Here is a 19,368-nt window from a genome sequence, read left to right on the forward strand (position 1 = left end):
TCGCTCTTCTTCTTCGGTCTTTCAGCGTTTTTGTCCTTTTCTCGTGCGTCATACTCTTTTCCGCGTCGTCGCCGTCGACGTCGCCGGCATTGATGTTGAAAGTTTTCTCGGTATTTTCGTGGAACTTGCTTGTGGTGATGATAATATCTTGACAAATGTGGTTGCTAACAATTCCTTATTTCCTACGAGTACAGCCGGGGTATTTGTCATACGTAGTAATCGCGCAAACTGACCTCTTCCTATTGCTTTCACGGTTTTTCTCTCGCGCATCGCGTCGTTTATCAGTTCCGTGATATTCGAATCTTTTATAACGTCATCGATAGTCATGATTCTTTCCTCGTCCCAAGTAATTCTCACGGATACTGCTTTATCGATCAAATGTTTCAAAAATAAACGCGCCTTGGCACGAAAACTTTTCGGCACTTTTTCTAATATTTTTTTGATGCTTTGCCGTTCGCGCTTACGCAGAGATTCGCCACGTAATATATTACTTACTTGCCTATCAAGATGAGAAAGTTTGCTCAATGGTTGTGATTCGCGCGTTGGTTCCACCATGTCCCCCTCCTGCGCATCTGAATTGTTCTCATCGACGGCGTTACGCATCGAATCTTCCTTTTGCGCTTTACCAAAATGGAGATATCTCCAAAGTACTTCTTTATACAATTTCCATTTCTTACTTACATCGCGCGGAGTGGGAGAATTAAGAATTTTGCTCATATCGGAATCGAGCCGTGACAAAATTGTTCCGGGTGTTTGTACGGAATTTAAATTTTCTCCATGTATCGTCTCCGAATTCTGCCGCATGGAATTTTCCCTGATGTCTATTTCCGTTTGCTGCTGTTGTTGGAGACGATGCTGCATTCTTTCAAGATTTGGAAATCAAGACCATCTTCTTTGCCCTTTCCATAATTAGGTTTACTCGATCTCTCTCTCTCTCTCTCTCTCTCTCTCTCTCTCTCTGACTATTCTCCGATAATTTTCGAAAATAGGAACGAAAGTATAGGTCCTATGAGATAGGGTAAAAATCTGCCTCGCTGTAGTAATAGCTTTTTCTTACTTTTCCAATTATCGTCTTTTTTCGCTATGCGACGCAAAGATGCTTTATATTTGCTGAGACGATTTTTTTCAGAACGTTCGAGTGGGACGTTACCCTTGAGGGTATTGAAAACGCACTCGCAGATACAACGAATGAATTTTTCATCCGCCTGACGTAAGAAAAAGGCACGTTGATTTTTGTTCAAATAACACAGCGCTTTGAGAAGACAGATATTTTTCTTACCAATCGAACGTTCTGCGATTTTTCTCACATTAACCGAAGATTCTCTTCTCTTCTTCATCGCGAGGAAGTTGCGCGACTGTCGCGAGAGAATGCGAGTACGATACTTTTATACGAAACTTCCGGAAAAGGATCTGCGCGATACGTAAACGTAATTCAACGTATCATCGGGAAATATGCACGTGCAAAAACGATACTCATCGGGAGTCGATTGTTTCAGATCGAGCAATAAATATCCGTGAGGTTGAGACGTGGCGTCGTGATACGTTTCCTCGAGGAACTTTGGATCGTTGGGATAGACTTGTCGAACGAGATGGTGGATTTGCGCGCGATTTCGTGGATTTTTGAAAACCACAAAGTAATTCGCGTTGAGAGATATATCACGTTGTCCACGGCCCTGATGAAAGAGATTTTGATGAAAATTACGCTGAGAATGAATTACGCTTCTTATGATGACTTCCCTTGGTAAACAGATCCATGATCGCTTCGCTCGAGGATGATTCCCTCATAAGATCGTCAATTATTATCAATTTCGCGCGCGATGGATCGTTAGAATAATCTTCCGGACGCGGTAATCCCTCGTGAAATTCGATTGCGGAATCTCGAGTTTCGTATTGAAGTTGCTGATAAGCATCCTGCCATTCAGCATAATAAAACAAAATTCTCTCAAAATAGACATCTGCCATAACGGATAAATGACGAAGAAATCTCTTTACGAAGATTGTTTTTCCACATCCCGTCGGTCCGCACACGATCGACGTCCACGGATGTTTCCAGCGTACATCCATTTCGCGAAATGAACGTCTTGCGCGTCGTATTTAGATTAATAAACAAAGGGATGGAACACTTGAGGTTCTTGATTTTTTCTCAGAGAAATTTTTGAGATTTTTGAGATTAGCTTACTCGCGGAAGGGGGAATGCTCCCCCCACCGCGGCGGAGGTGTGCTCGCGCGCATCTTTGCGTAATGAGCTCGTACTCGTCCGCGACAAGTTTTGCTCGCACGCTCGTGCGAGCGTCCGCGAGAGCACCGTCGCTTACGAGCTTGTACGCAGTGCTCCTCGAAAGCTAATTCAAGCCGGAGAAACTTATTCGCGGAAAAAATAATTGTTTACTTAATAATTGAATACTTATTATTGCGGACGTAAAAATGTATAATTTTTCTTTTTACAAAGTAATTTAAAAAATTGTAACTTATGATTATAATTTAGGATTATAATTTAAAAGATATTTTACAAAGTATTTTAAAGATTCTCTATTGTAAATTCAAAATATTTTCTATATAAAAAAATTAGTGATAAAAGAAAGTTATAGGAAAATTATAGGAAAGTGGAAAAAAATTGGATTTAAAAATTTAATTTTACAAAATTTTTATTATACTTTTTCTTACAATTAGAGAAATAAATATTTTTATTACATTTTTTCTTAATAACTAAACGCAAATTTACATTTGTAATTTTACATTTTCTAATCGAAACTTCGTATAATATACATTTTTCAAATTTCACATTTTCTTCTTAAATTTACTAAAATAAAATAAAATAAACTATGACTAAAATAAAAATAATCTTAATTTTTACAAGCATATTTATCCTATATACATATTTACACTTGCGGGAGGACGGGGAAAATCCGAGCCTTAACCTAACTTAATTTTAAGTAAAATATTATATAATCGTAAAACCGTAGGGATAACAAAGAAGATTGTCGATGAATCTGCGCTTTAATAAAACAGGAGCACACATTTTTACCTCGTTTCGCGTTATTACTTCGTGAAACGCGATGCGGCGAATTGTCTTAAATCGCAGATTTATCTCTTCCTCCTCCTCTTTTTCCCTATTTAATAATAAATTATAAATATTCTTAAAATTAAGCAGCCTCGAGTTTTCAAAATTTAATTTAATTTAATTTAATCCCCTTTATCTTACATATTTCATATTTTCGTGCGTCCGGTGTACATACCACGTACGCGTAAATCTTCGGCCCGCCAGATACAAACGCCTCGATGAAGCTACCACGCCCGTAACTCTCGAGTTCGTCGATCATGTCACCCAAAAAATTATCTGTACGCGGTTCGTATTCCTCGGGATCATCGCTGCTCGTATATATACAAGAATCTGTATCGTAATATAATACGCGACTAATTTTTCTAAATATTCATATAATTTTAATCGCGCCTGTGCCGTCATGTATGCCGCTATCACCACGTTAGTTATCGGTGAAGGTACCACCACTTCGCTCTTCAACCGTCATGAAACGTATATCGCATCCATTGACGGGCAATACACCGACTATCTCGTGTTCAGGACTCGACAGCAATTCGGCGAAACGCTGAGGGGATCTTATTATTTCTGTATTCGGCAGGTTACTCCGTTGGCCGAATTTCCTCCAAAACGAATTAAGACAGAGTTTGGCGACGAAGCGTAAGCCGAAAATACGTACGATGTTGTTTTTATCGAGAATGATACCTTCGGTTGCTTCATACTCCCTCAGGTAGCGTTCTTTAGCAACGTCATCGTTGCATTCGCTCGGCCACCCACTCGCCTCTTGTTTCAGTTGCAAAAAAGTGTTGTATATTCGGTAAACAACCTTCCCTGTCGCGTTTCGGGGTTATATCGCGTGAATGTGTACTGCCAAATTTCGTCTACCCGCGTCACGAGATACCTTTTTCGACTGCTTTGCGTAATTCGCAGGACACCCATGTGCCCTCAAACTCATGCTCAGCAGGATCGTCGTGAGTGCACGCCTCGCGAGAAAATGATTCGCAACATGTACGGCAAAGAGCAAATAATAATTTACCGCGTACGCGGTACGGTAGTACCGGGTGGAAGAGATCACGCGAGGGGAGTACTCGGCAACGTACGAGACCCTCGACCGGAGTAAAATTAAAATTTGGCGCAATTCCAATTAAACCGGCGCATTCCTCGCTCACATAAATATCCGGGTGACCAATTGGGAAAATTCCGGTTTTGAGTATGTACAGAGAATATACGTCTACTTCTAACTTCGCATCGAGTCGCGATATTGCCGGTGCGTCCGCCGAAAAATGCATCGCGAGGATCGAGAGGGATTTTTCGGCGGACGCACCGGCAATATCGCGACTCGATACGAGGTTACAGGCACCGAGAAGATACGGTACGTAGACGTATGTTCTCTGTACATACTCAAGAGGGATTTGCACCATGGGGTGATTTTCAAGAAATTCTCGCATCTCTCGATTCTCGCGCATTTCTTCGTCGAAAATGCACTCCCGTTTTTCTGTTAGGATATATCCTTGACGACGTAATCGCCAAGACGCAACCGTTCGTTCGTAACGCACGTCAAATGTATCGTTAAAATTTTCGAGCGTTTTATCACGATTTAATGGATAGCAAGACGGGCATCCATGAAAAAAGTAACCGTGAAATTGCAAGACGTGACGCCGCATCTCACCTCCATTCTCGCATTCGTAATATCCGTCGACAAGCATGCCTTCCGCTAAACGATACTCGCATCCACGTTCCGCGTAAATTATTCAATGACCGATCTCACATTCCTTCAAAATTAACCATTGCACGACTTTGCGCGACTGGTCTTTAAATCTGTATCCATCCGAAGGAATGATTTCTATTTCTCCTTCGCGCAAAAAGTTTTTCCGAAAAACTCTCATGCATGTTGAAGCGATAGTTGTACATTCCTCGAATGGACACACGTTTCCCCGCTGTAAGAATATTTTTCTGAAGGCCATACATGCTCGTCGAAGGATATTAACATCAGTGCGACAATACTCCAGTATTTCACGTTGAAAATCAAATACCGTATTTCTTTCAGACATTTCTGCATGCCACGCGAGAAAATGTTCGCGTTCCTCTGTTCACATTGTTTCGGGCGCGTAATAACGAACATCGGGTAGTGGATCGACATATGTTTGATTATCGACAGTATAAATAAGTGCGGAAAGACATCTTTGTCACAAGGTTATCCGGTACCCCGAAGGCCTTCGGTAATTCTGACAAACGCATTGGCATATAATTAACACTGTCGATAAATTTCGTGCGATTTATTGTTAGGACCATAATTTTTGTACCGTTTAAAATTATACGAAGTTGTAATGCAGAATAATTTTCTACGTATCGGAGGATAAACTGCGTGTCGAACGATTTCGCGTTATGCGCTATACAAATAATCCGCGTAAAATGTTTCGTTAGTCATGTTGCGAATTCGACAAATTGTTTTACCGGATCCTGCCGAAAAACAAACTTGCATACTCCACACCAGTCGCAGCGCACCGACAAATTATCCATCTTCGCACACGAATCGCAAATCTGTTGTGCGACGCAGAGTGTCGGGACATGAATTTTCATATTGGTTCTCTCGAGCGATTACTCTTGACGCGTTTCAAAATCATAAAATACGAATGCCGTTCGTCCCTTATTGCGTTCCCGCTCACCCATGTTATTCTGCTCGCTCTCTCTCGTAACTACAGAAGAATCTTCGTCGGGCTCGACAGTGGAGGATCTGTCTTCACGTGAGAGAGGTTGCAACAAAGATGATTTATCGGTTTTTGCGAACTGCAAATTTTGCAAAAAGAACCGGCACATTCGTATCTTTTTGTCGCTTTTATAATCCGTCCGCAACCTTCGCAAAGCCGAATGGTATTCCAGACTCTCGCCGATGTTTTTCCGTCGTACGACTTTGTCACCCGATGATGTTCGAAGCATGCATTTGCTAAGAACGAACGTTTGCAAATCTCGCACCTAACAAGTTCTACGATTTTACGTTGCTCGCACGACGGCACTTTGTTACAACGAGAACATTTGTTTGAACAGCGATGACCCCTTTCCTCACGATAACCGATATTACACGGTATACAATAACCCCCTCTACTTCCCGCGGCTGCTTTTAAATTTAAAATAGGACTATAATGTTGTTGTTGTTCATAATATATAATATTTATTCAATACAATGGCTCACGTTCTAGAGAGGCGAATATCGCGGTTCCAATAAAGGTCCCAATATCCAATAAAGGTCTCTCGCCGCGCCCGAAAGTAACAAAATTATAAACAATAATAACGATATCGGATGCGGTGAGAAAGCGTTGGAAACATTCTATTTCTCGAATTCCGCAACCCTCCGGTGGAATGGTGACCCTCCTCGTCAAATCCAACGCGAGTTCGCGTTGTAACGAAGAATTCTGATGTCTTACCACATTCCACCGCTCATAAAGTTCCCCCGCACGCAACGTACCGTGTTCGTAATAAATTTGCGCGGTCACGAGAGAGCGGGGAAAACATAAATTATCCGAATTGGAGATTGTTAAAATCGAACGTTTCGCAACGTCTTCCCGTGTAAGTTTATTCGAAACACGTCCGCGACCTCTGGGTGCCGCGACATTGAAAACGCGTACGTTAAAATCCCGTGCGATATCGAGACCTCCGGCGCTTTGCGCTGCTGAACTCATAAGGCGCCAAATCCTCGCGAGTTAAGTCGCGTGCCGGTCGAAACGATAATCCCGCCGGACCGTGCGTTAAATCTTCCGAATCGAATACAAATCCCATATAATCATGCGGTTCGGAGGTATGCAACGCGTAGGCATGAATTTCGGCGAATGCGTTTTCAAGCCAGTTATAAACATCGACTCCTTCGGGTAGCGGACGCAAACGGAATATCGCCTCTTTTCCTAATATCGCGAAATTTCTAAAGCGGCGCGAATTTTCCCCGATTAAAAATTAATGATTAAAATTTTTGACCTTGTGACCAACACGTGCTTGTTCCCTTTCCTCCTCCTCCTCCTCCTCCTCCCTTTCTTCGTCTGCTATTTCCTGCTGCTCCTCCTCCTCAACCTCTCCCTCCTCCAAATTTTCTTGAGGCGGAAGCCCTCCTCCAGCTGCGGCTCTTTATTGTTCGCTTCTGTGCAAAAGTTACAAAAAATTAGAAACATATTTTACAGAAAATACTTCGAGATTGCTTAGAATATTATGTTCGTATTTAATTTAGTAAACAAGCATATTTTTCTGAGGTCTCGCCTTTTATCGATAGCGTCTCCTTCTCGCATAGAGAACAGGGCTGGGAGGAATTCCTATTAAAAAAATTCGATAATTTAAAATTGAACACGAACATAAATCGAAAAAGTAAGAAAAAAGATTATATACCAGGCGGTGTTTCTCTAATTTCCTCTTCGCCTTCTTCGGGTTCTTCCTCGCGTTTCTCCTCCTCCTCCTCCTCCTCCTCCTCCTCCTCCTCCTCCTCCTCCTCCTCCTCCTCCTCCTCCTCCTCCTCCTCCTCCTCCTCCTCCTCCTCCTCCTCCTCCTCCTCCTCCTCCTCCTCCTCCTCCTCCTCCTCCTCCTCCTCCTCCTCCTCCTCCTCCTCCTCCTCCTCCTCCTCCTCCTCCTCCTCCTCCTCCTCCTCCTCCTCCTCCTCCTCCTCCTCCTCCTCCTCCTCCTCCTCCTCCTCCTCCTCCTCCTCCTCCTCCTCCTCTTCTTCTTCTTCTTCCCCTTCTTCATCGCTCCAAATTCTCTCTTCCGGGATTACGGGGGAGTACATATGGTCGTATTCTAAAAAAATATATCGTAAATTTTTATTTTCGATATTAATATTATGTCCTTAATCAATAAAGATATTGTGTACTTTAATTAATATTTTCTCTCTATCGACTTACCGGGCGAAAACACTCGCTGATTGAGTACTTACTGCCGTATCTAAAAACAAAGTTGTATTAAGATTTTCTAACTTTTATTATTTGTTTTAAAAATTATTTATTTAAAAATGTAAACCTACCAGATGAGAGCTGAATAATTTCTGACGCCTCCTCCTCTAATTCCTGCGTAGGTTCAATACGTGATCTTCCTAAAAGCATTTAATATTTTAATCTTGGAAAATTGTATTTTTTAACATTACTCCTGTCTAATTTTTAATAATATTGCTTACGCGCTGGACCTGCTTCTGCCTCATCTTCCGCGTGTCGCTTTCGAATTTGCGTGAGCGGATTCACCACCGCAGTGACTCTTTGACGTGCATTTCTTACTATAATTTATTATTAAAAATTAGCTAAATCGCGAGTTTGATATATGAGTTGCTTTTATAAAAATAATAGAGAGTCACTTACCATTGTGGAGATGAGAGAGGAGATTTTGGATGTGTCCACCCACATCCTCCGTCCAACCGCACGTCGCGTTTCAATTATTTCTCCGGCAATCCGGAGTAAACGCGCGTCGGTACCAAAGTATCCTAACTGATACAATACTCCCAATATTGTATCAGAACATTCGCACGAAAAATGTGTGAAAAGCAGATAGTTGGCATCGAGCGAAACGTTAGATATTTTAGTTAAAAATTTCTCCGCGTTTGTGTGAGTATCCAACATCGATGCTAACTTTATGCTTCTTCTAATCACTTCACTGCCCATTTTTCGCACCTTTATTCGCGCAAAATAATCCAAAACTTTTAAAACTCGCGTGACAAAACCGAGGTGAAGCACGAAAGAGTTCAACTCAGAAATAGTTTTAGATAGCGCAAAACGCACTACATATAGGGAAAATCTTTTCCAAAAGAGATTTATAAAAAATTATAGAATTATCCTGTAATTTCGAGAGTGCGAGGGGTAGGAATGCTATCTCAGCCCAAGTAATAAATCATTTTTTCTTGAAAAATTTATATTACTTGTAGCTTGATCCTTTTTCGATTTCACTTTTTTTTGTTATAAACGGCGCCAGATATATAGCACGTCCAAATAAATAGTTATTTAAATTTGAGGAAAGTTCTCGCTTCTTCAAATTTTTAAACATTTAACAAATTAAACATTAACAAATTTTAAACATTTATAAAATATTTCTTACTCGTATTTCTATTGTATATTTCGATACTTTCTTCTTCTTCTTGAAATAGTTTTTGTATGATTTTTTTTAAATTTTTTTTAAATTTTTTCATCTAATGCTCTGACACGTTCGAACGTGATCGAACGTGTAATATTTGCTTTATTCGAGAAAATTTTTTCCTTGTTGAAAAAGAGCAACGTAAAATTATAGTTTACTCGAATGTTCAATAATTCATTTATTTAAAATTTTTCTCATCTAACATCCAAGATTCACGCGTGTTCGAACATGATCGAATCTGTAATAATTTTGTTATTCGAGGAAAGTTTTTCCTTGAAAAAAGTAGAGACAAAGCAAAAATACACGTTTCTTCTAGAATCTTCGGTTTAACTGTATATTATTTATAAAACGTACTTTTTTGTTTATTTCAAAAGGAGGGGAAGATGCGATATAAGTAAGTAATGTTGTACTGCTACACTGCTTCACTCGAGTATCGACATTCGAAGCGTCTACTTCGAAAATATCCCTCCGAGTTTTCGTTTGTTGTGGACAAAAGTGGACATTTTGTTCAAAATTCTCTCATCGAGTAATATGGCCGGACAACAAGAAATTGCGAATCCCGCTAAATTAGAAAATATTCGCAAGATATTCGAGAACTCTGTGCAAAATGTGGAATAAAATTTGCTGCTTTCTACGACGTACCCTCTCAGTACCCCTTATACGAAGAAATTACATGTGGGATTACAATTATCTAGGAAGGAAAGGATCTTCGAGCCTGTCGTTAAATTGAGTGGTAATTCTGTAGAAGGAATCAGCTTTGATCCGGACACGTGGCAGCAATTTCAAGACAGTATTCGGTACATGAGCGCATATTTTAACGGAAGCAGCAAAAGCAAAGTAAATCCCATCACATTTGCAAACATATTCATCAACTTCACCTCTGCCTACGGGGCGAAAGCTGTATTGGTGACGTATAAGGAAAATGAAAATTTTCCTAAAGAAAACAGTACTGGAAATACGCAAGCAGACTCAAAAACGGGAGGAACAACCTCCATCGAAAAAAAGGAAAACTTATTCCGTCGTAGTTGTAATGCAACAAGCTACTTTTCAAGGAATGGAGAATATCGTCAAATGTGTCGATGCTCGTATAAACCAGCTAGCATCCGTCGTCGATATTATTAATGAGTGCGCACGTTATTTGATCAAAGAGATAGAACTATGTCTACCTAACAATTACATCGACGCCGATATCGTCAAACTCACTGTCTGAGGCAACCAAAAGGATATCGAATTTACTGTGAGAACGCAAATAAATAATTTACCATTTTTGGATACATATTTTGATATTGTATTTTTAGAATTAATTACATTAAAATTTAAAGAAATTACTACTATAATTTTATTGAATCGTGAGTTATAATTTTTATATAATAACCAAATCGTGTATTTAATTTTATAACAAAAAGAATAACTCTATAACAAAACATATTCATATATATGCGAAAATAAATTCAACTTATAGTTGATAACATAAATTCAAATTTACATCGTTTCTTTATCTCTCCCTTTATCCTAAATTTTTCACAACTCCTCTTTTTTGAAAGTCATTTACGCGAGCCTGCGCGAGCGTGTTTTCTTATTGTCTTCTAGTACTTCTATGCTTTCCCGACCCGCACATTTCTCTCTCTCTCTCTCTCTCTCTCTCTCTCTCGCTCTCTCTCTCTCTCTCTCTCCCTTCAATATGCGTAGTTATCGTCGTGTCGAAAGAAAATTTTTTCAGCCCACGTGTTTGTGGATAGGATAAAACCTTCGTATAACTCTAAGTTCGTCGTCGTCGTCGTCGTCATCGTCAGAAACTTCTAGTGTGAACCTGTCTGTTCCTGTTTTCCTTCCCCAAATACCGTATGACACGCAGAATAATTCTAACGGTTATTACACTCCGACAAACTTCACGTCTTCAAAACCTATATACTCTATAAATCTATATTTCCTCCATACAAAAAATGTCAAACGAGTCGAGAAATTTATCTAAATTCACAGACTATGAGACGCCGAGAAACTTTTCGCCCTAAGAAAATGTCATATCCCATATACACCTAATAAAAATTCGCAGAAAATCAGTTTTCTTCTCCACGCTCCATTCCCGTGTCACAAAAATCGCATTCCATTCTCGACAAGTATATTCCTTTTACAAAACCGTCATATATTTTTTTGCAGACGCCATTTTGTTGTCGGACCCCAATCGGTCCCAGACACTTTCTCCCCCTTCCCTTACTTTTCGTCTAACATTTCGACAACCAATCGCATATTTGGGGCACTATGGCTAGAGCCAATCACGCGCCGGGCAGCTACGGAGTCAGCCAATCAGAACGCTCCCACTAATTACCTAATTATCACCTCCCACGACCACCGACCAATCAGAACGCTCCATTTCCACGTAGCTGCCAGTCGGAGGCCACACCTCTGGCGCCAGTGGGAAGGTGGTGGGGGTTTGTTTTGACGCGCCATGGTTACTCACTTACTACTTCAATTCCTTTCATCACGGTTTTTTCGATTTCACTCAGTATGTGAACTGTCATGACTGTCTTTTGACTAATTTTTAATACTTAATAATTTATTTAATACCTAATAATTTTTAGACGTTTTTTAATAATTGTTGATTTTAACATCTTTGTAACGTTTCTAACTTTTTTGTGCTTATACGATCCATCATGTATAGCTTGGCTTTAATGTGGTGAGTAAAGAAACTTTATATTATACTATTTATATTATCAGAATCTGATTCCAACTATATTCGTGTGCCGCTTTGTCAGGGACAAGACGGAAAGATTTGCTCCCTCACACGACTTGGCCGTCGTGAGCGACATACTTTTGATTAAATCACATTAGAGTTCGGCGTTTACTGACCAATACTATTTATCACTGAAGATGGCTCAATACGAGAGCCGAAACATTTGATTTTTAATTAAAGAAGATTTTTTAATCAAGAAGAATTATAAAGTTTATTGCGCACTGTTTACTGCGCGTTTTCTCATTGCTTTTTGTTTGTTAATTTTATAAATTTATAAAATAAGCGTTTAAACGCTTGTTCGATCGTATGTATTGCAAGTTTACTATCGATTTCTTTTATGAAGTTTTTTTATAATTATATATGTTTAAAATATTGGCTTACGTAAACACTGTTGTTTCAGTAAAACATTAACATTAATTGGATATTAACATTTAAATAAATAAAAATAGGTCTTATTTTCTACCTAATTTCTTATACACTTATTTATCTAGATCAGTTTTCTTCTGTTCATTACGTCGTTTTGAACATTATACATAATCTTCTATAAAAGCTAATTACAAAAGGGACGATTTAAAAAAAAAAAGCATATGTTAAGCTCAATACAAAGATCTTCTCATCGACCCAGTGATATAATATTACTTTTTTGGCGTTATTGGATAAAACATATTTTTTAAAAAGTTATATATATTTATGTTATAATAATATTTATTATATTAATAAAATAATTTTATTTTTCTGCATTTCAAAATTCTGCATTTCAAATTATTCTCTAAGTTATTATCATGATCATCATAAATGTTTATTGATTTTCAGTGGCAAAGGAATAAATGTAATTGCTGCGTATTATGTTGCTACAACAATTTGCATTTACTTTGTACATCTGCATAAACTTTATCACATTATTTTGTGTTTCTGAAATATTCACGAATTTCATGATGCTCGTATTCAAACCCTACCCGCTTATGCCATTGTTTCGGTAGCTGACTTTATTAATTCGATGATATATAGAAAGAAATTTTCGCAGAAGTTTCGAAATGCTGTCGATCAATAAATATTATGGGGCTTGAAAGGTAAATAAAGTTTATAGTCATTTTTAATCTTATTGATAAAGTATTATTCAGTAAAAAATGCGGAAGTTTAAGATATTTAATACAGATGTCTGTAATCATAATATCTTAATAATATTTTCTGGAAATAAAATAAAAAGTTCTAATATGAAGATATTAAGGTAATAGTTTCTCAATTATAATCAGTCAACAATAATCAGGAGAATAAATAATATTGCATAGAAATTGCACGGCTTATAATTACATAAACGCATACATTGATCATCTGTCTATCATCTGTCATTGATTTGATTTTCACAGTTAATTAATATCGCATAGCAATACGCCATTTGTATATATATTACTGGCTTGTGATTTTATTTAAAATAGCACAGTAAATCATTATGAACTCAAGAAGAATTTCTTTCCGGTAATCTAACAAAAATTCTATAAAAGTACACGTTTTGACTTCTATGAAATTAAATCGAAGTTGCTGAAAGAAATTTTTTTTCTGTTCGTAATGAGTTCGAAAAGAATCGCGAATACATGAAATCGTCGATAAATGGACGCAGTTGACTCCATTTCTCATAACTAAAATCCATATAAATAAAATAAATGACATTATCCAGCAAACAGAAAATGGATTGAAATAGATAAAAATGAATTTGTCATTGATCATTGACAAATCCAAAATCGTGATTTTTTTTTAATCCATTTCAATCCAATTAAAATTTAAGAATTCTTTGAATCCATTTTAATTTAGTGAGATTGAAACTATAAGATTTTTATGCTGTCAATCCAGAAAAGATTACGTCGGCCGATTCATTTTAATCCGTGAAACGAGATTGAAACGAAGTGCTTCTTATTCTTTCAATCCAAAATGTATTAAAATGAATTAAAATGAATTAGAAATTTTCAATTTATTTTAATTTATTTCCGGATGCTGGGTATATTATGAGAGTTATGTCCTAATTCTAATAAAATAATAATGAAGTCAGTTCCGAGACTTTATTTTGGCATCTCTGGTGATGCTTTGAAGGTAAATAAAATAACATAAAATCTCCGAGATAAAACAAAATGTTTTGACAGTACTGTTTCGTTCTATGTAATAATTAATTTCTATGTAATAATTAATTTAGGATATTTCTGAAATATATATTTGTTAGGATACTTATTAGGAATACTATTTAAAAATGATTATGATTTCATTACGAATTGTTACAAACTATAAAACAAATTTCCTTATCTGAAAAAGAATATCAGAATTGATGACATAAAAGTAAAATTCTGTAGAACTTTTATAAACATTTTTAGATCAGAAATGGTACGCAAGAGGAATACATTTCATAATTTGGGGATTCAAAATAAATTATTTTTTGGATTTTTTGTACTATTTAGGGACGTTTCTATAAGCTTGACCCACTCCATCTACACGTAGCCGTACTATTTCGGATCAGACATCCTAATTCCAGTTCCATAAATAAAAAAAATCTTATCTTGTTAGAGAAAAATTAACGAATCGTAGTTATGTGTTAATGTGTTTTCAAAACTAATTAATTAAAGTTAAAAAACTCAATTAAAATTAATTAAGCTGAGTTAAAAATTATTAACCTTTAACTTCATTATTTAACTTTTAACTAATTAACTAGTTACTATACCTTGTGTACATATCGCGTGTACATATCGATATCTCAAAGCTGAGATTATTGATAAGAAATATTATTATTTATGTAAATATATTTTAAATTACAATTCTATGCATAATTCCGTAGCGAAATTCCGACAGATGTCGTTCGCAGTTGTTTTTCCGCTCGCATATGTGTCAAACATATAAAGTGTCATACATTAAGTGAAAGCTGAAATTTGTGCCGACATTTTAAAAAAGTATTCATCGAGATCCGTGACGTATACGAAATTTAATTATATTTTGAACATGGAAGGAAAAAACGTGTATTTTCGATGTATTTCGCTTTTTTATTTCCGAAAAGGCAAAAACGCGTCGCAAACTCACAAAAAGATATGCATCGTGTACGGAGAGAATGCCGTAAGCGAAAGTATGTGTCGGAAATGGTTTGCGAAATTTCGTTGCGGAGATTTTGATCTCCAAGATGCTCCTCGCTCTGGTCGGCCAGTCACTACTGATCAAATCAAGGTTTTAATCGACTTCAACCGGCATTTGACGACTACAGAGATTGGACATAATCTCAACATTGATCAATCAACTGTTTCGAGACATTTACGGAAGCTTGGGATGGTAAATAAGCTTGATGTTTGGGTGCCGCACGAACTGAGCGAAAAGAATTTAATGGACCGAATTTCAGCTTGCGATTCGCTGCTTAAACGCCATCAAAACGAGTCATTTTTAAAGCGGATGATCACTGGCGATGAAAAGTGGATTGTCTACAACAATGTCAATCGAAAAAGATCATGGTCGAAACGCTCAGAGGCTGCTCAGACGGTCGCAAAAGCTGGATTACACCCGAAGAAGATCATGCTCAGTATCTGGTGGGATTGGAAAGGAATCGTCTATTATGAACTGCTGCCACCCAACAAAATGATTGATTCGGCCAAGTACTGCTCACAACTGACCAAATTAAAATGAGCAATCGATCAAAAACCCGAATTGGCGAACAGAAAGGGCGTTGTGTTCCACCAGGACAACGCTAGACCACACGTTTCTCTGATGACCCGGCAAAAATTATTGCGGCTTGGATGTTTTGGTACACCCACCGTATAGTCCGGTCTTTGCACCTTCAGACTACCACTTGTTCTGGGCGCTACATAACAATTTGAATAACAAAACCTTTAGTTCCTTGGATGTCCTTAAAAACTATTTGGATGACTTCTTTGCCCAAAAATCTCAGGACTTCTATAAAAGAGGGATAATGAAGCTCATGGAGAGATGGCAGAAAGACATTGAACAGAATGGAACATATTTAGTTGATTAAAATCGTATTGTAGCCAGATCTACAACTAATAATAAAAGTAGTCCGCATGACAACAAAATTAGTCCGCATGAAATTCGGAAAAAGTCTTTCGAAAGACGACATAAATGCGTGATCGCCAAAATTGCGATCAGTCTTTCAAAAGATCGCAGAAATGCATCGCGCGAGAATATTGCGAAAAGTCTGTCAGCAAATTCCTCAATTTGCTTATCGAACCAGGCGTGATATTGATCACTCAATATCACGCGAGCAATCGACGCAACCGATCAGAATGACGCAACTGATCGGACATCGATCAGTCTACATAATCGACCATACAAGGCAGAGTCGAGAGAGTCGAAAATTACGTGTCGTCTGGAATCGGACTTATAACCATCGAGATATTATCGAATCTCGTAGCGAAGTTCCCGCGAGCCGTACTATCAGCATCTCAGGTGACATATTCAGTCGTCAACCGCCAGAGTAAAGCGATACGCACCGAGTCACCCGACGATGTTTAACCGTGTGTACAATATAATCGTTAATATATCAAGCATCTATATACTTGTGAGAATAAATCAGTTAAAGAAAGTGTGTGTTAGTGAATTCAAGAAGATCCTTACATTCTTTTGATCCTGCTCGGAGTTCTAACTCCTTAAGCTTAACGAACCCGACTATCCCTAATATTAACATCGTAGCCCAACAACTGGGATACAACAATCGCTTTTTTTGCTAAATATTTTGCGTTTGAAATTTATTCGATTTTCGCTATGAAATTATGCATAGACCCAATACATATTTAATTGTAATATTAAAAATTTTTATTACTAAGTGCCATAAAAGATTCATCTCTAAAACAAACTATATCAAACAAACTATATCAAAGAAAAATATTGATTCAATTCTAAATTTTAATTTTTGTTTTTAGTATGTAACGATGCACCCCGCCGCATCGTTCCGTCCGAACCATCACCCTATCGGACAAAAGCCGACCGACCACCCGTCGACTTAAAAGGCGCAAAGCGCCGGTAAACGCTTTAAATTACCGAAATAATTAGTACGGCTTACGGGCTGTATGGGAAATCTGTGTTACTTAGCGCCACACGGCGGAAATACCCGAACGCGCCGTTTCAAAGATCAAAAGCAACGAACAAAGTTATTTTGTTATTACAAATTAGTTCGGCAAAATAATACTCGCGGATCGACCCGAATAGACGCCGAATTTCATCGAATTATCGATCGGGATATAAAAAGCCTGATCCGATCAGAAATGAGAGAGATCCTCAGAATCATCCGCCGGGCTCACTTAGCGAAACCGACTCCGATCCCGAACCGAGAATCCGCCAAGCCGAGGTTGCGAGTACGCCGCCCCAGCCAGGAGTTACTGGCCAGAGCCGATTCTCCGCTCCTATCCGATCCACCGAATCCGCTTGCCAGGAACACTCGAGGTAGCGTGTTCGCTGCCCCAGCCAGGAGTTACTGGCACTGGCTAAGCATCTCCTCCGTTTCCGCATAAACGCAACGTATCGGCAAGCTCGCCACGCCAGGTGTTTCTGGCCGTTGCGCCCTGTGGCCGAACACGCCGGCCCCGCCGCTGTGGACCGTCGCCGCCATCCTTGCCTCCAAGCATCTATCCGCGATCCGCATCCGCTGTAAATATCCGTGATCCGCGCCGCCGTAACACGATCCGCGTCCGCTGTAAATACCCGCGACCCGCGCCGTCGTAACAGACCCGTGCCGCCGTAACAGACCAGCGATCTGCGTCCGCTGTCAATATCCGCGACCCACGATCGCTGGAAATATCCGTGACCCGCGCCGCCGTAACAAGATCCGCGTCCGCTGTACATATCCGCGTCCACTGCTTTGGACGAGAACTGCGCCGCTGATTAATTAATTGTAAAACGCTATCGTCACCATCACGATTCATTGTAGCAATCTTGTCATCCAATTATGTCATCATATATTAAATATAGATATTAATATCAGAGAACTTATTCGTCTTGCCGCTTTTTCATACCGAATCTAGATCGACCGACGAGCGTATCCGCGTATGTAGCATATCTTTGCGGAACACGAACCGACGAAAAAGCGAATCGTTTTAAATATTAGATTCCAGTGGTGTATTTAATTCTGGTTTTCTTTACCGAAATAATTATTGGCTAGGCAGCCGTAGTCAATGTTTTGATATGATGAATACAGTTCCTCTAAAAATTTCAAAGAGAAAAATATTAAATAATATATCGTATCATGATTCGCAAGAGGAATTTCCATCATTCAAGTGAATTATTTTGTTGCTTATTTTAGTCATAACAGTATTTTTCAGTACCATGTGAATATGTTTGAAGAGGTAAATTTAAGAAAATTAAAGAAAAATTTAAGAAAATTATATAAAATATCAGAGAATAGAGATAAAATATATTCAATTATAAAATTATATTCAATTGTAAATTAAGTTCTTAAAATCATTATACTTATTACATTTTTTAAATTAAACTAAATTTAATCAAGAGAAGATTAAAATATTGTACATAATTAACATTGCACAAAGTCGTTAATATTTATACTCATACTTGGATTTTTATTTATCTGAGTCTTGAAACATGTCTTGTAATGTGAGACTTTACAGGGAAATGTTAAATATATTTATTTAAAAAAAGAGATTATTTATTAAGTGATGATTTAAAAATTTATTTTACATTAACTTCGCAAAATCAACAAAAATTTTCAAATAAAATTCAAAATCATATAACTCTATTTCAAGGAAATTGTTGTATCATTTCTTTGTCCTTTTTTGGGAAGATTGTTCACAATATCATTAAAAAGCTTTAAAAAAATTATAAAAACTACAAAAGAAATTCTTTTGTCTTTAATTTCTTACTTTTAGTAGTTTTGGAGGGAAAATATCTCATAATCACATAAATAGCAAGCTGAATGTTTATAATAGATTGAAATCTTACAAATTTTAGAAAACAATTTTTTTTATGTCATCCAGTAAGAAGTACTTACTGGATGATAGAAGATTGGACTAGATCTTTCTCTAGTTAATAACAGGGACTGATGGAGTTAAATTTTGTGAGATAAATTTTTAAAATTATCTAATGTTATTTATACTAAATTTTTATACTAAACGTTATTTTTCTCCTTTAATATTTATACATATACAGAAATTTTTCTCCCTTCAGAATATAATTACACTCGGACTATGTTTACTAGCATCGTGCACTACAAATGATTTAAGTGTTATCATGAAAAAATTATTTTATGATAGAATTTTCCTAATCAGTGACCTCTATTCCATGGATTTTGAATTGATCCAAGTTAAAGACCTTAAAGATGATTATAAATGGCTATCGACAAATACATCAATTTTTATCTGGTTCGGAAAAACACAAATATAGCAATTATTTGTGCAAGATTTTATAGCATGATGTAAATGCATTAATATATATTATAAAAATACCTTACATATAATTTTTATCTTAATCTTTTAAAAATTTAAAATATGCCAAAATAATAATTTGTTTTACAGTGCTGTTGTAATGT

The 19,368-nt window shown here is 37.6% G+C and overlaps 2 pseudogenes; one reads left to right on the forward strand and one right to left on the reverse strand.

Annotated features, from left to right (window-relative positions):
- Positions 1–1,385: 1,385 nt before the first annotated feature.
- LOC148938045 (uncharacterized) lies at positions 1,386–2,064 on the reverse strand (annotated as a pseudogene).
- Positions 2,065–12,786: 10,722 nt separating this feature from the next.
- LOC148938046 (uncharacterized) lies at positions 12,787–19,223 on the forward strand (annotated as a pseudogene).
- The last annotated feature ends 145 nt before the right edge of the window (positions 19,224–19,368 follow it).

This window comes from Pogonomyrmex barbatus, unplaced genomic scaffold, assembly GCF_055798465.1.
Source record: "Pogonomyrmex barbatus isolate J1 unplaced genomic scaffold, ASM5579846v1 scaffold1, whole genome shotgun sequence".
NCBI lineage: Eukaryota > Metazoa > Arthropoda > Insecta > Hymenoptera > Formicidae > Pogonomyrmex > Pogonomyrmex barbatus.